Source organism: Rhinoderma darwinii, chromosome 5, assembly GCF_050947455.1.
Source record: "Rhinoderma darwinii isolate aRhiDar2 chromosome 5, aRhiDar2.hap1, whole genome shotgun sequence".
NCBI lineage: Eukaryota > Metazoa > Chordata > Amphibia > Anura > Rhinodermatidae > Rhinoderma > Rhinoderma darwinii.
The window spans coordinates 146,730,666-146,750,372 of NC_134691.1; the positions used below are offsets into that span (position 1 = coordinate 146,730,666).

General features: G+C 40.8%; 1 protein-coding gene across 2 annotated transcripts in view; it reads left to right on the top strand.

Annotated features, from left to right (window-relative positions):
• The window catches only part of RNF182 (ring finger protein 182), a 92,869-nt gene that overhangs the window by 23,884 nt on the left and 49,278 nt on the right, over positions 1-19,707 (top strand). The window contains exon 2 of one of the 2 annotated variants that reach the window (XM_075828417.1): positions 12,509-12,647. The exons of the other annotated variant lie outside the window; for it this stretch is intronic. The gene's annotated coding sequence lies outside the window, so the exon portion shown is untranslated. The remainder of the gene's footprint in view (positions 1-12,508; positions 12,648-19,707) is intronic. 2 annotated transcript variants of the gene reach the window in all.

A 19,707-nucleotide genomic window follows, 5' to 3' on the forward strand; every position in this document is an offset into this window, starting at 1 on the left:
TCAATGAAGATCCATAGTGCTTTATCTGTATATACAGTTAGGTCCAGAATTATTTGGACAGTGACACGTTTTGGCATTTTAGATGTTTCCCAAAACATATTGAATATACAGTTATATAATCAATATGGGCTCAAAGTGCCGACTCTCAGCTTTAATTTGAGGGTATTCACATCCTAATTTGAGGAAGGGTATAGGAATTACTGCTCTTTAATATGTAGCAGCCTCTTTTTTAAGGGACCGAAGGCAATTGGACAATTATCTCAAATGCTATTTAAAGAGGCTCTGTCACCACATTATAAGTGTCCTATCTCCTACATAAGGAGATGGGCGCTATAATGTAGGTGACAGTAGTGCTTTTTATTTTTTTTAAAAACGATCTATTTTCACCATGTTGTTAGCGATTTTAGCTTTATGCTAATGAGTTTCTCAATGAACAACTGGGCGTGTTTTACTATTGACCAAGTGGGGGTTGTACAGAGGAGTGTATGACGCTGACCAATCAGCGTCATACACTTCTCTCCATTCATTTAGTCAGCGCATAGGGATCCCTTTAGATCGCTATGTGCTGTCTTATACTAACACATTAACGATACTGAAGTGTTTAGACCAGTGAATAGACATTCCACGGGATGTCTATTCACAATCCCAACACTTCGTTACTGTTTCTGTGGTAGTTACAGAAGAGCAAGCGTAATCTCGTTGTAACCTGTCATTTACAGCGTCATCGAGCGAGATTACGCTTGCTCTGCTGTAACTACCACAGAAACATTAACGAAGTGCCGGGATTGTGAATAGACATCCCGTGGAATGTCTATTCACTGTCTAAACACTTCGGTATCGTTAATGTGTTAGTATAAGACAGCACATAGCGATCTAAAAGGATTCCTATGCGCTGACTAAGTGAATGGAGAGAAGTGTATGACACTGATTGGTCACTGATTGGTCAGCGTCATTCACTCCTCTGTACAACTCCCACTTGGTCAATAGTAAAACACGCCCAGTTGTCCATTGAGAAACTCATTAGCATAAAGCTAAAATCGCTAATAACATGGTGAAAATAGATCGTTTTTTTTTTTTAAATAAAAAGCACTGCTGTCACCTACATTATAGCGCCCATCTCCTTATGTAGGAGATAGGCCACTTATAATGTGATGACAGAGCCTCTTTAATGGGCTGTATGGGCTATTCCCCTGTTAATCCATCATCAATTAAGCAGATAAAAGGTCTGGAGTTGATTCCAGGTGTGGCATTTGCATTTGGAAGCTGCTACTGTGAACCCACAACATAAGGCCAAAAGAGCTCTCAATGCAAGTGAAACAGACCATCGTTAGGCTGAATAAAAATGAAGAAATCCATCAGAGAGATGGCACAAATGTTAGGAGTGGCCAAATCAACAGTTTAGTACATTCTTGAAGAAAAAGAGCGCACTGGTGATCTCGTGAACTCCAAAAGGCGTGGACGTCCATGGAAGACAACGGTGGTGGATGATCGCAGAATCCTTTCCATGGTGAAGAAAAACCCCCTCACAACATCTACTCAAGTGAAGAACACTCTCCTGGAAGTAGGGGTATCAGTATCTAAGTCTACCATAAAGAGAAGACTTGATGAGAGCAAATACAGAGGGTTCACCACAAGGTGCAAACCATTAATCAGCCTAAAAAATAGAAAGGCCAGATTAGACTTTGCCAAACAACATGTAATGAAGCCGCCCAGTTCTGGAACAGCATGAAACTAAGATCAACCTGCACCAGAATGATGGGAGGAAGAAAGTATGGAGAAGGCTTGGAACGGCTCATGATCCAAAGCACACCACATCCTCTGTAAAACATGGTGGAGGCAGTGTGATGGCATGGGCATGCATGGCTGCCAAAGGCACTGGGTCACTAGTGTTTATTGATGATGTGACAGAAGCAGCCGGATGAATTCTGAAGTGTTCAGGGATATACTTTATGCTCAGATTCAACCAAATGCAGCAAAATTGATTGGACGTCGCTTCACAGTACAGATGGACAATGGCACAAAACATACAGCGAAAGCAACCCAGGAGTTTTTTAAGGCAAAGAAGTGGAATATTCTGCAATGGACAAGTCAATCACCAGATCTCAACCGGATTGAGCTGCATTTCACTTGCTTAAGACAAAACTTTAACCCTTTCAAGACCGAGCTCATTTTGGCCTTCAGGACCAGCCCCATTTTTTTCAAATCTGAAGTGTCAATTTATGTGGTAATAACTCTGGAATGCTTTTGCCAATCCAAGCGATTCTGAGATTGTTTTCTCGTTACATATTGTACTTTATGTTAGTGGAAAAATTTGGTCAATAAATTCATTGCTTATTTGTGAAAAACACCAAAATTTAGAGCACTTGCAAAAATTATGATTTTTCTAATTTTAAATTTATCTGCTTATAAAACAGAGTAATACCACACAAAATAGTTACTATTTCACATATTCCATATGTCTACTTTATATTTGCATCGTTTTTTGAACATCCTTTTATTTTTCTAGGATGTTACAAGGCTTAGTACTTTAGCAGCAATTTCTCACATTTTCAAGAAAATTTCAAAAGGTTATTTTTACAGGGACCAGTTCAGTTCTAAAGCGGCTTTGAGGGCCTTATATACTAGATAGACCCCAGAAATCACCCCATATTAAAAACTGCACCCCTTAAAGTATTCAAACAGCATTGAGAAAGTTTCTTAACCCTTTAGGCGTTTCACAGGAATTAAAGCAAAGTAGAGGGGAAATTGACAAATGTTATTTTTTTTGTTGCAATTCATTTGTAATAAAAAAAATTCTGTAACACAGGTTTTACCAGAGAAACACAACTCAATATTTATTGCCCAGATTCTGCAGTTTTTAGAAATATCCCACATGTGGCTCTAGTGTGATAATGGACTGAAATACTGGCCTCAGAAGCAAAGGAGCACCTAGTGGATTTTGTGGCTTTCTTTTTTTTTTTATATATATTTTAAGCACCATGTCAGGTTTGAAGAGGTCTTGTAGTGCCAAAACAGTGAAAATCCCTCAAAAGTGACACGGTTTTGAAAACTGCACACCTCAAGGAATTTTTTTTATGGGTATAGTTAGCATCTTGACCCCACAGGTCTTTTGCTATATTTATTGGAGTTTGCCTGTGAAAGTGAAAATCTACTTTTTTTTCTGAAAAAATATTAAAAAAAATATTTGCAAGAAATAAAGAATAAAAAGCACCCCCAAACTTGTAAAGCTACTTCTCCCGATTACAGCAATACCCCATATGTGGTACTAAACTACTGTTTGGACCCACGGCAGAGCTCAGAAGGGAAGGAGCGCCATTTGGATTTTGAAGCGCAGATTTTGCTGGATTGGTTTTCAGTGCCATGTCGCATTTGCAACGCCCTGGAGGGAGCAAAACGGTGGAAACCCCCAAAAGTGACCCCATTTTGAAGACTACACCCCTCAAGGAATTTTTCTAGGGGTATAGTTAGCATTTTGACCCCACAGTTTTTTTGCTGAATTTAGTGGCATTAGGACGTGAAAATGAAAATCTACTTTTTTCTGAAAAAACATAGAAATGTTTAATTTTTACAATGACTAAAGGAGAAAAATCACCCCAAAATTTGTAAAGCAATTTGTCCTGATTACAGCAATATGCCATATGTGGTAATAAACTGCTGTTTGCACCCACGGCAAGACTCAGAAGGGAAGGAACAATATTAGGCTTTTGGAGCTCAAATTTAGCTGGAATGGTTTTCGGGTGTCATGTCGCATTTGCAAAGCCCCTGAGGTACCAAAACAGTGGAAACACCCCAAAAGTCTCTTTAGGGGACTGGAACGAGCGATCATTAGGTCGCTGGTACAATACACTGCAATACTAATGTATTCTCATAGGCTGCTGTGCATGGCAGACCCGGGGGCTGTTGTATGGCCTCCAGTTTTGCCTTATAACCGACTGCAGCACCCGCAATCGGTCCCCGGGAAAGTCTGTTGTAGCAAACTTTCCAGTTCGTTGCTACAACAAACTTTCCCTACGATCACATGACCGGGACCTGAACCAATTAGGTCCCGGTCATGTCTCCGGGACTAGAGGCAGGGGATAACATCGTGAATTCACCGTGAATTCACGTCGGCGCTGCACAGAGCCCAGCAAGCGCCGATGTGAATTTACAGTGGGTGGTCGGGAAGCGGTTAAGGCAGAAAGCGCCACAAACAAGCAACAACTGAAGACAGCTGCAGTAAAGGCCTGGCAAAGCATCACAAAGGAGGAAACCCAGCGTTTGGTGATGTCCATGGGTCCCAGACTTCAGGCAGTCATTGCCGGCAAAGGATTCTCTACAGCGTATTAAAAAAAACAACATTTTATTTATGGTAATGTTAATTTGTCCAATTACTTTTGAGCCCCTGAAATGAGGCGGCTGTGTAGAAAAATGGTTGCAATTCCTAAACGTTTCACAGGATATTTATGTTCAACCCCTTGAATTAAACCTGAAAGTCTACACTTCAATTGCATCACAGTTGTTTTATTCCAAATCCAATGTGGTGGCATGCAGAGCCCAAATCATGAAGATTGTGTCACTGTCCAAATAATTCTGGACCCTTCTGTATATTAGGATTCATAGGTTGACAACATTAAAATTTAATTTGGAAGAGCATTATTACAATTTCATTCACAACTGTCTAGCTGCACAGGCTAAAGAGGTTATAAATGAGGAGAATCTGAATTTAATGCGGAGCTACCTTTTAAAGGGAAAATATCAAAGTTCCTGTAAACGATCTGCCAGGCACAACTTCTGTGTATACGCCCATAGGTAATCAGTCTGCACCTGAGTCTATGCCTCTGAGACTGACTCCATCTTCCACCACTCAGGATGGCAGGCTTAGGAGTGGGAGAGCCTATCGCAGCCTGGCCAGACGGAGCTAGCTCCCGCCCTCTGTCTATTTATACCTGCCTTTCCTGTTCCTCCTTTGCTTGTGATTCTTCTCGTGTGGTTTCCTGGCCCAGCTACAACTTCTATCTATTTGATCCTGCTCCATTCTGACCATGGCTTACTGACTACTCTCCTGCTCTGCGTTTGGTACCTCGTTCTCTCCTGGTTTGACTCGGCTCATTCACCACTCTTGTTGCTCACGGTGTTGCCGTGGGCAACTGCCCCTTTTCCCTTAGCTTTGTGTACCCTTGTCTGTTTGTCTCGTGCACTTACTGAGCGTAGGGACTGCCGCCCAGTTGTACCCCGTCTCCTAGGGCGGGTCATTGCAAGTAGGCAGGGACAGAGTGGCGGGTAGATTAGGACTCACTTGTCCATTTCCCTACCCCCATCATTACAGTTCCTTTTATTTTTTTTTCATGATTGAAAATGTCGATTTTTTTAAAAAATTTGTCATGTCCTAAATTCAAATAATGTAATATTGCAGTTTTCAAATGTGCCTACATCTTGTGGTCGAATAGACTATATGAAAAAAAATAATCTAATTTTACAGTCTACAGTGAAATTAAATTTGACCGCTTAATTATTACTAGTAGAGAGAGGTAAAAATTAGATAAAAGGATCTGCTTTTTTTTCTAAAAACAGTGCCACATCAGTTAATGGGGTGTCTGGTATTGCAGCTCATACCCATTCAGGTTTATTTATCGCCTTAGGTAAGACACAAATAGAAGAGTGTAGACAGTAGACACAGAGCAGCGAGGAAGCTGGTAATGTCACTGCCCAGCTCAGATTCTAGGCTCTTGACTTGCTTGTAAGGGTGAAGTCACTCGTTACAGATTTTGCTGCAGAAATTTCTGCGACTGTAAATCATTTCCAGTCATCTGAATGTGGTTGTTTCTGCAACAGGTGCATGTATTTCTGCAAGTTTAATTTAGATGAATGGAACTAATTTTAAGTCGCAGAAATTTATGCAAAAAAATCTGTCACATGTTTCCCCTTATTTCTGTAAAGAAAGAGTAAGGGTCAGTTCCACTGGGACCCCCAACAATCACTAGGGGTCCCGAGCCCCATTTTGAATGGAGCGGCAGTTGTGCATTTGTGGAATCAGACTAATGATCGGTGAGGGTCTCAGTGGTGGGGCCCCAGCGATTATACATTATCACCTATCCTATAAATAGTTGATGAATGTGCTTAGCAGGAAAGCGAATACCAAAAATTTATGTTTTATGACTTTTATTTAATAAATGGTTTAGGTTTTTAAATATTCCAAAGCATTATAGCCTGTGCATATATTTCAGGCATTATCCCAGGACAGCCCTTAGGGCCTTTGTTAGGCCAAAAACTCACTGTCCCATTAAAAACTGCAAGCCCCAGTCATCGCAATGGCCTAGATGACAACAGACAGACAAAAGGAGCTCTTTGTTGATGCTGCAATCGCTACAGATCATGACATCGCAGGGTTAAATAACCAGGATCAGAGTTTTCTCTAATCCTGGCCATTGCTGCAGGGTGGTGGCTGTCAATCAGCACCGTAAATGTACAGCACTAAGCATTAGGGATCAGCTGCCAGATTCGTACATATATGGCACTGTGCATTAAGAGGTTAAGCATACAATAACAGGCTAAAATATTATAGGTCATATCAAATTGCAGTGTGTACATAACTTATCTGTAAATGAAAATGCTTCCCAGTGCAGCTATTTCATTGTGGCTCAAATGACAACTTGGAATGTTTACTACAAGATTGTTAGCAGGATAATCTGCCTAATCCTTTAATGCGGTACATTCATTATAAATGCATAGCCTAGCACTGTATTCATTTTAATATTTTAAAATATTTGAAAGTGAGATTTTCATAAGCTTCTCATTTCACTGGAGAAGTTTATTTGTTTACACACTATTTGTATCACTTCACTAATGTAAGTAACATTTAACCATAATGTAAAAGGATCCAGTTTGGCTGCTTTCACACGGCAGTATTTTGGGAAGTATTTTGGATCAGTATTATCAGAAGAATCTTCGGAAACAGTGGTGAAAAAAAAGTTAATACCGCCTGGGCGTTGCCATAGCGACGTGCCGTCTGTTCACCGTGCAGTTCGGCCTCCTGGGATAACGCTGCAGCCCATGTGTTCCCCGCAGCCTGTGATTGGGATAAAACGTCATCCCAGGAGGTTGGCCTGGACGGAGGACAGAGAATTGCGTGTCTATTATCGATCACAAGTTATGAACTGTGATGTGATCGGTAACGGCTCAATCCTGCGTGTCAGACACGCAGGACCCGCTGATACTGAACCTGTCAGTGCCGCTGACCTGACAGATACAGCTTTCAGCGCTAGATGCAGCTGCTGTGTATACAGTATACAAAGCAACTATATCTCAAAAAGTAAAAATTATTTTTAATAAAAAATATTTTCAAAGTTGCACAAAACACAATGATAGACAGATATATTTATTTATTTTAAATATTTTTTTTTAAAATATTTCAAACTTGTACTTTAACTTATTTATTAATTTTAAACAAAAATAGTTTGTTATTTTTCTGACTTGCAGCTTTAGGCTATGTTCACGCAGGGTATTTTGCCGAGTTTTTTGATGCGGAAACCGCGTCGCAAAACTCGGCAAAAACGGCCCGAGAACGCCTCTCATTGATTTCAATGGGAGGCGTCGGCGTCTTTTTCCCGCGAGCAGTAAAACTGCCTCGCGGGAAAAAGAAGCGACATGCCCTATCTTCGGGCGCTTCCGCCTCTGACCTCCCATTGACTTCAATGGGAGGCAGGAGAAAGCGTATTTCTCGCTGTTTTATGCCCGCGGCGCTCAATGGCCGCGGGCGAAAAACGGCGCGATAATCGCCGCGAAAATCGGCGTGCAGGGAGAGGAATATCTGCCTCAAAGTTCCAAACTGAATTTTGAGGCAGATATTCCTCCCCCAAAATAATCAGTGTGAACATAGCCTTAGGGCTTGTCCACACGCAAAAGTCACAATATTTACTATTTGTTGCCAGTATTACCTCACCATTGAATTCAAAGGGGAAAACTCGCAACAAATCCGCAGCAAAAATTGACATGATGCGCATTTAAACCAGCAGCGCAGGTCAATTTATGAACGTTTTCGCTGCGTATTTCTTCTGCATTGTGTGCATGAGATTTGTTCAAATCTCATTCCCTTTGCTGCTACTGTAAATGCTGCGGAATTTCCACACAGAAGTCCATTGCGGAAATTCTGCCGCGTTTACGCTACGTGGGTACCCAGCCTAAAACTAGTAGTGGAACCTACACAGAGAAAACGTATAAGGCCTTTTTCACACAGCAATATTTTGGTCAGTATTTTACATCAGTATTTAAAAGCCAAAACCAGGAGAGGAAAATAAATAGAAAAAGTATAATGGAAAGATTTGCACCTCTTCAGTATTTTGTGCCTACTTATGATTTTGGCTTACAAATACTCATGCAAAATACGGACCTAAATGCTGCCGTGTGAAAGTGGCCTTAGGCCTCTTTCACACGGTAGTATTTAGGTCCGTATTTTGCATTAGTATTTGTAAGCCAAAATCATAAGTAGGCACAAAATACTGAAGAGGTGCAAATCTTTCCATTAAACTCTTTGTCAGGATTTCACTCCTAGTTTTGGCTTCCAAATAATGATACAAAATACTGACCTAAATATTGCTGTGTGAAAAAGGCCTTAAACAGTTTAGAATCAAAAGGTGCACCAAATTTATCATCAAAAACAGTATTAGTAAATCTGCCCCATTGAGTTTTTTTAGTAATGCACAGATGTCAGAAGTGCTCCAGAGCAGAACTGCTTATTGCAGTGTCTCTCTGCACTGGGTAATAGAACGAGGTCCAGATTGGGTGGACCCCCATTTCTCTTATCTCCATAATCTCTATTAGAGTATATATAAGGGGTTCTTTAAAGAGGCCCCCTTTCAACAGTGTTTTCTTGCAAGGATTTTATCTGGAGATTCAAATGGAAGTAACATATTGTAAGACTATTAGCACGTCAAATGACTGGTCAGGTGTGAAGTGTCTCCAACACGTCATTGCAGAGTCTGTAGCAGAGGATAGTGCACAACAGTTTGCATTCATATAACCAACCATGCTCTATATTTAGTATTAAAGGTCATCTTGGAGAAGAGGACATTTATAATAACAGTGGATCAAAAATAGCTGCACCGGGACACAGGATGCATTGCCAGATAAAGACCAATCTGAAAGTTAAGAAGAAGCTTGTGGTCTTATTACCATAAATCTGCATAATTCATATAAAACAGTCATTTTAAACAGTGTCATGCATGTTTTATAGATCCTCCAGGATTCCCTATACACGTATTAGATTGTGATTAGAAAATATGGACTAATTATAGAATAACATATGCGATGTATGTCCTAAGGACAACTCAACGTCACTGTCAGTGATTTCTCTAATTTGTCCTTGGTGCTAAGCTTCATTAACAATTGCCAATAACTAGGACAAGCCATATATTTCATAGCAGCGAAAGTGATTCGGAATAGTAGTTTGCATATAGGTCTCAATGTCAAATTGACTCAATGTGAGAAGGATGATGTCTTAGGTGGTAGCTCCTTTTATATTTTAATGTTGTGACGTAAACGGTTTACAGCCTTAGGCCCTATGCACATGATTGTGCCCGTAATTATAGTCCGTGATTACGGGCACGGCCGGCTGCGGACAGCCACCTGCATTTGCGGGCCATGCTCCCATATAAAGTATGGGAGCACGGTCTGTAAAAAGAAAAAAATAGGACATGTCCTATCTTTTGCCGAGCCTTTGTATGGCACGGACACCTTCCTGTAAATAGATATGAATGGAATGGGTCCGTAATTACGGACTAAATCTACAATCGTGTGAATAGGGGCCTTAAGTGTCATTTTGTCAAAGAACTATTAACCTATATGTGTAGGTCAATACTTGTCAAATTTATGGGGGCATGAGAAGGTCAAGGTACTGCTGTCCGGGTTTCTTGTCTGTTTCTTTCTGATCATTTATTGAGGCATCCTCAGAAAATAGGGCTACTGATGGATATTGGGGTCCATATTACATCTGCAACACCTGATCCCAGAGTGGTTTTAATGAACCAAACAGATTGCAGTGATCTATTTTCGGTTCAATACAACTACGGGGTCCAGGTGTTGCAGCCGTAATATGGACCATAATATGCAACTGTAAAAATTCTCCGAAATTGCGGACCGTAATACGGTCCGCAATTACGGACCCATTCACTTCTATTGGCCGTGGACACCTTTACATTTTCCGTATCGCTACGGATAGGTGTCCGAGCTGTAGAAGTGTACCGCAAAAGATAGGACATGTCCTATCTTTTGCTTTTTACGGGCCGTGCTTTCATACTTTGTATGGGAGAACGGCCCGAAAATGCGGGCTGCGGCCCACGGGCCGTGATTACGGGCACAAACACTAGGCCCGTAAACATTAGGCCAGATTTACTCATGTGAAAAAACATTAGGCCAGACTTATTCATGTGATTGCGCCTAGACCGTGTTGTAAAATGCACCAAAAAACATATGTTTGCATCTAACTAGACACTTTTCAAAAGTGTCTGGAAAGGTGGTGTGGCTTAGAGAAAAGGGGGCATGACTTAAAATACATTGTCGTAAACTGAGCCAACCAAGAGGTTGTATAAGAAAGAGATACATTTTTAACATGTCTAGCAAGATGCGCCAAATTTATCATTCAGCAAGCGCCACTGTAATAATTTTGGCGCATATTCGGACTGCCTGGTCTAAGTTTACGCTGTCTAAAACGTAAACATTATTACTAAATCTGCCCCATCAATCCTTAGGATATTCCGTCAATGTGTGATCGGTGGGGGTCCGACCCATAGGACAAAGTATAAAGTACTAGTCACAGCCAATGGCGGATTATAATATGGGTGGTTCGGGCGGCCACCCGGGAACCGCACACACCGCAAAACTATGCAGCGCTGCTAGCTGCTGCGCTGTCCCGCTTCCAACTGAATCTGCGTCCGCAGGACGCAGATTCAGTTGGGTTGAATGCTGGAGCCTCGCTCCAGCATTCACTCTGCCGTGAGCGGCTCGGTGCAGGCAGGGGCGTTATAGTGACGTCATCGCGCTTGTCTGCACGGAGTCACTCACAGCACAGTGCAGAGGAGGAGAAGCATCCCCCACCGTCGTGGCAACCGGGATAGTTAAGTACTTTTTTTCATTTATTAGGTACGTTCATATGGAGGCATTATACTGTGTCACAGCTATGGGGGCATTATACTGTGTTGTAGCTATGGAGACATTATACTGTGTTGCAGCTATGGAGGCATTATACTGTGTTGCAGCTATGGAGGCATTATACTGTGTAGCAGCTATGGGGATATTATACTGTGTCGCAGCTATGGGGGCATTATACTGTGTCGCAGCTATGGAGGCATTATACTGTGTAGCAGCTATGGGGGCATTATACTGTGTCACAGCTATGGGGCATTATACTGTGTCGCAGCTATGGGGACATTATACTGTGTCGCAGCTATGGAGGCATTATACTGTGTAGCAGCTATGGGGGCATTATACTGTGTCACAGCTATGGAGGCATTATACTGTGTTGCAGCTATGGAGGCATTATACTGTTTTGCAGCTATGGAGGCATTATACTGTGTTTTGCCGCTATGGAGGCATTATACTGTGTTGCAGCTATGGAGGCATTATACTGTGTTGCAGCTATGGAGGCATTATACTGTCTAGCAGCTATGTGGATATTATACTGTGTCGCAGCTATGGAGGCATTATACTGTGTCGCAGCTATGGAGGCATTATACTGTGTAGCAGCTATGGGGGCATTATACTGTGTCACAGCTATGGGGCATTATACTGTGTCGCAGCTATGGGGACATTATACTGTGTTGCAGCTATGGAGGCATTATACTGTGTAGCAGCTATGGGGGCATTATACTGTGTCACAGCTATGGAGGCATTATACTGTGTCACAGCTATGGGGGCATTATACTGTGTCACAGCTATGGAGGCAATATACTGTGTCGCAGCTATGGAGGCAATCTACTGTGTTGCAGCTATGGGGACATTATACTGTGTCGCAGCTATAGGGACATTATACTGTGTAGTATCAGCTAAGGGGAAAATTATACTGTGTAGAGGCAGCTATGAAGGGCATTATACTCTGGGGGCAGCTATGGGTGGCAATATACTGTGGGGGCAGCTATGGGGGACATTATACTGAGCAATTACAAGAGCTGCAGGTCCAAGGGGGGAGACACTGTGTAGCACTATATACAAGGGGGGATTGTTGTATAGCACTATATAGAAGGGAGCGCTGTGTATCACTATATCTAAGGGGGATTGCTGTGTAGCACTATATACAAGAGGGGGAGGGCTATGTGACACTATTTACAGAGGGGGAGGACTGTGTAGCGCTATTTACAGGGGGCTGTGTGTGGTGCTATCTACAGTGTTTGACACAATTATATTCAGGGGCGCAGTCTATGGTGCTATAATATTTAGGGGCACAGTGCTTGTACTATTTTATTCAGGGGCGCAGTGTTTGGTGCTATTATATTTAGGGGCACAGTGTGTGGCACCATGATAATATTATCTTTGTTTATAGGTGTGGAAATGTTGGAAAAGTGAGGAGCCAAAGACATCTGAGTGGCAAATTCTGCAGAAATGGGTCATGGCCGGGAAAAGTCGTCATGAAGTCTGGACTGGATGGAGAAGAAAAGAGGAAAAAAACTACGTCGTCACCTGTGAGTCACTCGGTTTATAGACAATCTGTCATCTCTACTGACATGTTTATTATAGGAAATCCTTGTATTTCACAAAGTCTTTGTGCAGTCCAGGACTGATAGAAAAATAAGTGTTACTATTCCCCTTGTCAGGAGAATGTGTCCCTACACGGTGCGATACTGTCAGCGATGGTTGGAGACTGTCAGTATGTGGGGACACAGCCTTTTGACAAGGGGAGTAGTAACACCCATTTGTTAATGTCTGGACAAAAAGGAAGTGTTAACAATAGTTACAGGGCGGCGGTGGAGAAGGGGGGCCCAAGTTTGGATAACAGCCCAGGGCCTATGGTCTACTTAATCCGCCACTGGTCACAGCTGCATGTATGAACGAGCCGTCAGGCGTCGTTGGTTTCCGTGTTGCGACTAATCTGGAAGCTCCAGTTTTTCATTGCTTTTCTCCTATGATGGAACAGAACAACAGAAAGCCCGAGTGCAGGTGTGAACAGAGACTTAGAAGTGTGATGGTTGTCACTTTATAATATATAATATATATATAATATAAAAAGGGAAAAATAGATGTAATTAAGGCTCTGTTCACATCTGCGTTGGGGTCCCGTTCTGACGATCCATCGGAGCTTTCCATCAGAACGGGACCCTGAACAGACACAAACTGACACAAACGGAAACCAGAGGTTTCCGTTTCCATCACCATAGGTTTCCACGATTGATCCGGTGCCCATGGTTTCGTTTGTCTCTGTTGTGCAACGGATCCGTCGTTTTGCCGGAAGCAATAGCGTAGTTTACTTGTGTCTGTTCAGGGTCCCGTTCTGACGGAAAGCTCTGACGGAACATCAGAACAAGACCCCATCGCAGATGTGAACAGAGCCTAAGAAACATTTGCTAGGCTGCTAGAATTTTTAACACTTAACAAAAGGGGACAACTAAAGGACTTCTGATTATACTTTAATTTTAAGCGTAAGTTCTCTATTAATCCGTTAGTGACCACCCCATAGTGTTTTTACGGCGGCCACTAACGGCTTTATTCCGATGCATAGGCCTTTTTGCGGCGCTGCATCGGAATAAATAAACAGAGCAGGGAGCTGTTAACTGTCCCTGCTCTCAGCTACCAGAGGTAGCTGAGGGTTGGGGACATCCCTGCTCGAACGGGTGAGATCGATATCACTATCGATCTCACCCATTTAACCCCTCAGATGCGGCGCTCAATAGCGAGCGCCGCATCTGAATTGTTTTCGAGAGAGGGAGGGAACTCCCTCTCATCCCACCAGCACCCGGCGATAAGATCACTGGGTGACGGTGTCTTCTATGGCATCCGGGGGGCCTAATAAAGGCCCCCAGGTCTGCCTGTTGTGTATGCCTGCTAGGCCATGCCAGAGGCATGCCCTAGAAGATGCCTGTCCGTTTTACACGGACAGGCATAATACACTACAATACAGAAGTATTGCAGTGTATTATAAATGCGATCGGACGATCACATAGTGAAATCCCCTAGTGGGACTAGTAAAAAAGTAAAAAAAAAGTTTAATAAAAAGTAAAAAAAAAAAAGAACGAAAAACACACTTTATCCCCTTTACAAACTGCTTTATTATTAAAAAACTAAATAAAGTTAAAAAAGTTACACATATTTGGTATCACCGTACCCGTAACGACCCCAACTATAAAGTTATTACATCATTTAACGCGTACGGTGAAAGTCGTAAAAAGTAAAATAAAAAACAATTCAAAAATTGCTGTTTTCTTTGAATCCTGCCTTAAAAAAAATGTGATAAAAAATGATCAAAAAGCCGCATCTACTCCAAAATGGTACTAATAAAAACTGCAAGTCGTCCCGCAAAAAAAAAAAAAGCTCTCATACAACTGCATCAGCGAAAAAATAAAAAAGTTATGGCTCTTCAAATATGGAGACACAAAAGCAAATAATTTTGATAAAGTGTTTTTACTGTGTAAAATTAGTAAAACATAAAAAAATCTATATACACTTGGTATTGTTGCAATTACAACAACCCAATGAATAAAGTTATTGTGTTATTTATACCACACGGTAAACGGCGTAAATTTAGGATGCAAAAAAGTGTGGCGAAATTGCAGTTTTTTTCTGTTGCCCCCCCAAAAAAAAGTTAATAAAAGTTAATCAATAAATAATATGTACCACAAAATGGTGCTATTAAAAATTACAACTTGTTCCGCAAAAAACAAGACCTTATACAGCTATGTCGACGCAAAAATAAAAAAGTTATAGCTCTGACTGAGACTATGGAAAAACGTAAAAAATAGCTTGGTCATTAAGGTCTAAAATAGGCTGGTCATTAAGGGGTTAAAGAGACTCTGTCACCACATTATAAGTGCCCTATCTACTACATAAGGAGATGGGCGCTGTAATGTAGGTGACAGTAATGCTTTTTTTTTTTTTTAAACGATATTTTTTCACAAAGTTAGGAGCGATTTAAGTTTATGCTAATGAGCTTTCTTAATGCCCAAGTGGGCGTACTTTTACTTTCGACCAAGTGGGCGTTGTACAGAGGAGTGCATGACTCTGACCAATCGGCATCATGCACTCCTCTCCATTCATTTACACTGCACTAGCGATATAGATATATCGCTATGTGCAGCCTCATACACAAACCCTAACATTACTACAGTGGCCTGATAATGAATACACATGAAATCCAGCCTGGACGTCATGTGTACTCAGAATCCTGACACTTCTGACTCTTTTTTGTGAGATTCCAGCAACGGATACGAAATCTCGCGAGATCTCGGAGCTAAACGAGATTTGGTTTCACTTGCCGGAATCTCACAAAAAAAAGATTCAGAAGTGTCAGGATTCTGAGTACACATGACATCCAGGCTGGATTTCATGTGTATTCATTATCAGGACACTAGTAATGTTAGGGCTTGTGTATGAGGCTGCACATAGCGATATATCTATATCGCTAGTGCAGTGTAAATTAATGGAGAGGAGTGCATGATGCTGATTGGTCAGCATCATGCACTCCTCTGTACAACGCCCACTTGGTCGAAAGTAAAAGTACGCCCACTTGGGCATTAAGAAAGCTCATTAGCATAAACTTAAATCGCTCCTAACTTTGTGAAAAAAGATCGTTTTTTTAAATAAAAAGCATTACTGTCACCTACATTACAGCGCCCATCTCCTTATATAGGAGATAGGGCACTTATAATGTGGTGACAGAGTCTCTTTAATAAAGCCTGTAAACACATCTTTCTTTTGCCGCAATCTATTAATTGTAGAACAGAATAAACTGATAATTTTTATGAAACAAGCCATCATTTATTTTTAGAATTTCTGTATCTTTTGCATTCTATTCATAACTTTTTATTTGTTTTTTTTTTGGAATTAGGTTTAGAATTTTAAAGGAACATGACTATAGAAATTAATTAAAAAGGTCAACAGGAGATAAACTTACTCACACAGCTTGTCAGTCTACAGGATCTCCTATTTGTTCCTGAAACAAACAGTCTTGTAGAAATCCAGCAGAGAACACAGGAGTTTCCTGCTAATTTATTCTATTTGAACAGGTGAACAGGTGTTGAGGCGGAGCGTGACAAAGGGGGTGGGCTTTAGCAATATGTTTGTCCTATTCAGTGGCGGATTAAGTGTACCATGGGCCCTGGGCTGTTGATACAACTTGGGCCCCCCTCACACGCAAACGCAATGCAACCCCCTTTCCCCATGCGAGACTCATGAAAAACGCTTTTCTTCTTTAAACTTTTATTTAAACTTTAAATCAAACAATGCTAATAATATTTGTTTTCAAATGTAAAACCGTAGTTATTTTTTTTCAGAAAACTATTGAATATAAAGTGGCATTTACTTTATTATGTCATACAGAAAAATAAACCTAAGGCAACACAAAGTACCATATGTAAGTGCAATTATGGTCAAAGATATAAATATTAATTAGAATAAATAATAATTTAACAATTTTAACTTAGAGAAATATAAAACAAATAAAGTGGTATATACTGTATTACATCATACAGAAAAATAAACATACAGCAACATAAGAGTACCGTATAGAAGTGCAAATAAGGACAAGAAAATTATACATTTGAATCTAACAATTTTGAAAAATATGAAAACATAAATAATGAGGCAGTTCACTTCACAGTAATTAACAGTTATGAAAAGTGCAATGTGTGAGCACAGGCAAAAAATTCTCAATGGATTAAAGCCTTAGTCCAAAATTTATTATAGAGTTGCTTTACGGGCCTTCCTGTTGCTAAAATCATTGATGATTTCTGAGAGATCCAGGGTCCTTAACAGATCATGTTCAATGCTCATTAAAGAAAGATGATTGAGTCTCTCTTGCCCCATTTGACTCCTCAGTTCATTTTTAATCCGTTTTAATTTTGAGAAAGATCTCTCACCTGTGCAGTTTGAAACCATCATGCATAGATATATTCTCAGAATTATCTCTGTGTTGAAAAAGGTTTGGGTGAGGCCATTTTGATGAAGAAATAAGAACATTTGGCGTTCCGGTATTTTATCATCACAGGATGTCATTGTTTGTGACTTGGAAGTAGAAAGAAAACTTGCAAATTGGATCAGTTCTGTTTCTGTAACACCTGGCATGAGGTCTTCTGGATATGACTGGACCAGGTTTGCAGCAGCTTTTTTAATTTCTGAAGTGGACAGTGTAGACAGGTTGGCTAAAAATCCAAACTTGGAGCACACTTCACTATAAGCCTCCAGTCGTCGCTGTAAACCACTGTATAAGTGATCAATGACTGTGGTAAAGACTTCACATCTAAATTTTTCCCTGGGTGTTAACACAGTGCTTTCCCCTTGTCCATCATCATAGCGTGGATTACGTGGTCGAAAACGTTTCTGAGCATCATTATACTCATTATGGCCACACAACTTGATGGCGTCCTGTTCATAGTGCTCAAATTCTTCTCTCTGGCTCTGTACAAAACTTGAAAGAGATTGCAATAATGCAACGACGGTGTTCAAATTCAAACCAGCTTCTTGGAGTGACAGGTTTGTAGTATGAAATCTTTCTAAAATGGTATTCCAAAGAACAACAAGGATAGTGGAATCCAGTTGACAGAAAGTGTCCAGCAAAGAGCAGGCTTCGTTTCTGCATGAGCTGTAGTCAGGATCAGAGGACATGCATTCTAACAGACTGCATATAGACTCATAGCCCTTGTAAAGTGCTGATACAGCATCATGTCTCGCAGACCATCTAGTACCAGAAAGATGCTTAACAACTGGCAGGCCTAAAGCTTTCTGTTTTTCTACCAGCATTCTCCATCTGGAAGTTGAGGATGAAAAAAAAACATACAGTTGCTCAAGATTGTTAAAAAATCTGTAGACAACTGGGTTACATTCTGCACTGTTTTTACCTACCAGGTTAAGAGAGTGTGCAGCACATGGTATAAATGTTGCATAAGGGCACTGCTCCCTAATGATTGTTTGTACACCGTTGTACTTGCCACTCATGTTCGCTGCATTATCATAGGATTGCCCTCGACAATCTTTAATGTTGATTTTCTGTTCGTCCAAAAAATCCAAAATTAGTTGTGCAATGTTTTTGCCAGAGTGACCAAGCACTGGTAAAAATTGTAAAAACCTCTCCACAGGCCCAGTTGGTAAAACATATCTAACAATGAAAGTTAATTGATCAGAGTGAGTGATATCAGGCGTGGAATCCACAGAAATCGAATAAAACTTTGCTTTCTTCAATTCTTGCCCAATTATACTCAGAATTTTGAATCCCAAAATTTGTATTAGTTCTTCACAGATAGTGGAGGAAAGATACGACGTGTGGCCTTTTCCTTTGTTGGCATATTGTTTGATATGTTCGTCTAGAAACTCATCAACATTTGCCATAGTTTCTAAGATGCCTAAGTAATTTCCATTGTGAGGGGAGCCAATAATTTCATCTTTGCCTCTCAGTGGAAGGCCCCGTTCAGCAAGGTACTGGATAACAATGAGACATCTTTTAAGTACCTTGCGCCAGTACAACGTTTCACCCTCCAATTGGGAAATTATCTGGCTGTCAATTCGTCCAGAGATTTTACCTCTTTCCACTATTGATAAGACAGATTGTTTGTGGATATCACTACATTCATGATTGAAGATTCTATCCTCTGCGTGCTTCCAGTCATTAAATCCATGAGTAAAAGGGCCACGTCTACTGGCGATCAGTTTGCAAGCAAAGCAAAATAATTTTCCATTAGTTGGGGAATAACATAACCAATTTCTCTTTGAGATTTCTTTCGTTTTTGGGTTAACATGGGTGAAGTATGATTTGTTGCAGTAACGATAATATCCTTCACTTGAGAATACTCCTGAGTTTTTAAAGTCAGCATCAACATTTTGGCAAACCTTGCTTCCCCTTGAAACCCAGTATTCCAGCACTTCTTTGGAAATATTTTCGCCCCACAGTCCAACATCCGAAGGAAATTGCACAATTTCAACATGTGCACCCAACTCTTCAATACTTTCCACGGGATCATCTGCCTGAATATCTAACTCAGCATTAACTGACCCTGATTCAGTGGAAACATTAGTTGGGTCAGATGCTGAAGTAGACGGTAAACTGCTGCTGGGCTCTTGGTCTGTTCCAGGTTGGGTTTTCTTTTTAAAGAATGTGTCCAACTTTGGAATTTTAGCAATCTCTTCTTTTTGTTGTTGTTCTCTAGACTGTTGCACTCTTCGTTTTTGAGCGCCCGATTTATGTGTTGACTGCATCTATTAAAATATGATGGTGGAAATTGTGTAAATATGTATTGTGCCATGCACATACAGATGTGTCCTTCCTTACATTTCTGCTTGTTTTGAGATATCCCTACATATGTGGTGTGAGATGACCAGATTAGAGTAAAAACATAAATAGAAAACAATGTTTGAAAAGCTGCTCATCTCATGCCATATATCTGAGGATATCTCAAAACAGGCTAAACAAAAGTAAGGAAGGACACATAACCAACAAAAAGCTGTTCATATATTTTATGTAGTGGAGCAACTCTTTAACCCCTTAATGACCAGCCTATTTTAGACCTTAATGGCCAAGCTATTTGTTAAGTTTTTTCATCG